We start from the raw sequence: 4,564 nt of genomic DNA on the forward strand, positions 1-4,564 counted from the left end.
GAGGGGGGTTGGGGGGGTGGGGTTATGGACATTGAGGAGGGTATGTGCTATGGTGAGTGCTGTGAAGTGTGCAAACCTGGCGATTCACAGACCTGTACCCCTGGGGATAAAAATATATGTTTATAAAAAATAAAATAAAAAAAAACATAAAAAAAAGATATGAGACAATAGATAGAACCCAAAATATAATTTTATTACTGCTAAGATCAGCTATAAATAATATGCCAAATACCTTTATGCAAGTAGGCTTTGTAACAGTCAACCCCAGAATTGGAGTTTTATCTCTCAAGCATTGCATCATGACTTCCTTTTTCCAGGACGGCTGGAGAGAGGCTGGAAACAACAGTCTCTTGAACTTCTTTACGTGTGGAGAAAAGTAGGGTAAGGGGACAATTTTCCAGTGTTGGGGAGGAAAAATTTCTTTCTATCCTTCAAATTTCTTCTAGTTGGTTTAAGTGATGTAGGAGACATTAGGATTCAAAGCTGACTGCTAAGAAAGGATTTTTGAGATATCTTTGGTGAAAAAAGGTGATTTTTATTAAAGCACAGGGACAGTACCTGTGGGCAGAAAGAACTGCACTGTGGTCACAAGGAGTGGCCCATTATATCCATTCAAGTTCGGAGGGGGTGAGCGGTAGTGTAAGTTGCTAAGGAATTTGGAAGCAAGGTTTCCAGGACCTCGAGAGGGCTAGCTATTGTTGGGAAATGGTTGTTTATTACTTTCTAATAAAACCTGAGTCATGAGACCCTTCGGATGTATATTGGTAGGTCATATGTTTGTGTGATGATTGCTAATGTGTATCTTGGCAGGGCAGGGTGGCGGGGGTAGTGAGTAGATATAGAAGAAGTTTCCGAATGAATTTTTGTATGTTAAAATAGACTTCCAGGGTCCTGAGGATTGGGCTAAGATTACCTGTTGCCCTTAGCAAAATATTAACATCAAGGCAGTTGAGTCCCTAGAGGAATGTCACTGTGCCTGCTTCGAGGACTTACCATTGGGCTGTAGATAGTAAGGAAATTTAATAATTTTTCTTCTGCCTTTATTTCTGACATCTTAAAAATTAAATTGACAAGAGAGAGATTAACAGTAGATAAAATCAAAGTTTAATTACGTGTGCATGAAGGCACACTAATGAAATAGACACCCAAAGAAATGACTGACTCTGGCAGTTTTTGTATTTTTTAGGTGAGACAATAAATGTGATGACTTGACAGGTCAAAGAAAACTTGGGTTTAAGAACTTCAGTTGGTAAGGAATTCGCACACAATTTGGGCCAGGGCAATAAATTAGTAAAAAGTATGAAGTTTTTTTTTTTTTTTAATTTTTAATTTTTAAAAATTTCTTTTCAGCATACTAGAATTCATTGTTTATGCACCATACCCAGTGCTCCATGCAATACGTGCCCTCCATAATACCCACCACCAGGCTCCCCCAACCTCCCACCTCCTGCCCCTTCAAAACCCTCAGAGTGTTTTTCAGAGTCCATATTCACTCATGGTTCATTTAGTCTTTTGGCTCTGAACTTCCTGTGTCTGGCGATAAGGATGTCTCTTTACCTCCTGGTACAGGAAGGGCTCCTTTCACATAGGGGATTTATTTCTTAGCATTCTGGAGACAAAGGAGGCATCAGAGTGTTTCTCTTGCATGGGCTATTTCTTAAAAACTGTTAATTGAAAATAATCTATATGTCAAAAGTGGCATATTTTGAGGCAAGCTTCCTTTGGCTCTTATACCACTAATAATTAAATGAGGCAAAATTCTGTCTCATGGAATTTGTATATTCTAAGATCACCACTTAGCTTGAAACAAAGTACCATTAGTGAACATGGATTTAAATGTTTAAAACCCATTGTTTTATTTATTTGTTATTTATTATTATTTATTATTTATTTATTTGACACAGAGTATAAGCGAGGGAGCGGCAGAGGGGAGGGAGAGGCAGACTCCCCAGGAGCCCAATGCAGGTCTCAATCCCAGGACCCTGAGATCATGACCTGAGCCCAAGGCAGATGCTTAACCAACTGAGCCACCCAGGTGATCCTTGATTCTATATTTTTAATGATAAGCGAATCATGGAAGGAAAACTTGTTCTGACCTCAGTGCAGATTAAATAGTTTACATGATAATTAGATATCTTTAGGCAAGGGCACCTGGGTGGTTCAGTTGGCTAAGCCTCTGCCTTAGGCTCAGGTCAAGGTCCTGGGATCCAGTCCCACACTGGGCTCCCTGCTCTGCAGGATGTCTGCTTCTCCCTTTGCACCTTCCCCCACTCATTCTCTCAATCTCTCTCTTACCCTTGTTCTCTCTCTCTTTCTGAAATAAATACATAAAATCATTAAAAAAAATAGATATTTTCAAGCAAGTAACAATGAGAACTCTCATTGGGTGTGCCATTTTGGGACTAATGAATGATTTCATTAGTCAGAAACCAATGAACTTTCATTTTTTTTTGGAGGAGATGCCTGGTCCATGTAAATAATGATCAGTTAAAACAATCACTTCCCCAGGTAGTTTCACTGAGCCACCACCCTCCTTTCTCCCTTATCCCCCACTACTTCATATCTCCACTCTTATGCACTCATAATATTCTTGTTTCTGTTTCATAACACTTGTTAAATGCATTTACTATGTGAACTCTGTAAGTATGTGGATCCAATTAGGCTCTAGTTCTTTGAGGACAATTTCCATATTTATCTTCTTTGATATTGCCCTGGAGCTGATAGTCTTCCTTGTATGCGTTGGTGCTCAACAAGAATATTTGTTTTGTGTTATCTCTGGTAGTTAGAACAGCACCTACAATAGTGTCTACATTGAACTCCCAGAAAACAGACTCTGAGGTGGAGATTTGCATGAGGAAAGCTTACTAAGGAGTGTTCTCAGGAGATGGACCTGTCCGGAAGGAAGAAAGGCAGGACTGGGCAATAGAAGGCCCACTACTCACCTTAAGGGAAACACTGGGTTTGAAATGTCCATTCAGAGCTGTTACAAAGTAAGGCAAAGTGTGGGGCTTTCAATTTTAAAGGAAAGCTATCTGTTAGGGGAAGGGACTCGTAGTGAGGATTATAGCTGTGAACTGTCAGCAACCAACGTTCCCAGAAGCCAGAGGACATGATCCTGAGGGGATTTTGGTGATCCTCATGGGATCCATTACTGATAATTGTCCTTTTCTGGAGGAAACAGATGGCCATATACCTAATAACACTTGAGTAGACTAGAACCAAGATTTCCAGACTTTTCCACCGGCGTCCTTTTTACTCTTGAGGGCTCGAGTCACATTTTAATTATTAAATATTTCTAATTGTTTCAGTATTTCTTTTCCTTTAATGCCCGTGGTTCTTGGTCATTCCTCTTTGAAGAATGAGGAGGTAAACCAGATAGGAAATGGTGGGCAGCAAAACAGTTTATTAAGTGATAGTACAAAGCTCCAGAAGAGGGAGGGGACCCTAGAGGGATGCTGTCAGAGTTTCTAAGTCTAGGGGTTTTTATGAGATTGTTGGCAGGTTTTTCAATCTGATTAAATCTCCATTCGCCTGTCACTCTATCAGCTTTTTGTCCCCGTGCTCATCTGCCTATCAGGTGGTTGTTCCTAGGGGAGAGGGTCCTTCCAGGGTGTTGTTTCATAGCCTAGGGCATCAAGAGGGTGGCTGCTGCCACTGCCCTAAGGCATGCCAGTCAGCTGCAGGCCAAAGGATCAACCTCTTTGTTTAAATATCCCACTGGCTGTTGAGCTAACCCCTGGGTCTGGGTTAAGATGCCCAAGGCCACGCCCTTCATTTCTGTAAAGCCTAGAACAGGATGGGCTCTTTTTCTTTTTAGGGGTAGTTTCCTCCTAAGATAGGGGTGGTGTGGGAGGGCCATGTCCCCTTGCCCCTGCCTGCCTTTCTTCTTACTGTCCTCCGTTATAATAATGTTAGATGCCTGATGTGTCCTTGAATCATCAAGAGAACAAGGATATTCTGGACAACTGTCTTGTGATTACCTGTCAAAGAACACAGCCAAGGCTGACTAGGTTACCTACGTAGATTAAGTACATAATAGGTAACACCTAGTATTTACTAATTTCCAATAGCGGTCTAAGTCATCTGCATGAATTAATTCATTTACTCCCTCACAATGTTATGTGATAGGTACATCCCCATTTTTACAAGTGAGAAAACTGAGGTACCCTTACATAAGGAATTTTTCCCCAAATGATACAGTCAGTAATTGACAGGACCACAATTTATACTCAGAGAGTCTGGCTGGAGAGTATATGATCTTAATATTTTGGGAAAAAAAAATCCCTATCCCTTGATTTATTATGTACTGACTGTGTCAGGCACTGTTGTAAGCATTTTGCTGGACCTATCTCATTTTTGCTCCCACAGTCCTTTGAGGTAGCTTCAAATATTTATCCCTATTTTAAGGATTCGGAGATAGATTCCCAGCAGCTTTATAACCTGCCCTAATTCACACAGCTAGAAAGTGGTAGGATTTAAATCCAGATCCATCCTACCTCATGGCCCTGATTTTTAGCTGGTATCTCCGATGTTCTGGCTTTTATGTTTTGATAAAAGGGCCAAC

Source organism: Lontra canadensis, unplaced genomic scaffold, assembly GCF_010015895.1.
Source record: "Lontra canadensis isolate GAN:19392208 unplaced genomic scaffold, GSC_riverotter_1.0 scaffold34, whole genome shotgun sequence".
NCBI lineage: Eukaryota > Metazoa > Chordata > Mammalia > Carnivora > Mustelidae > Lontra > Lontra canadensis.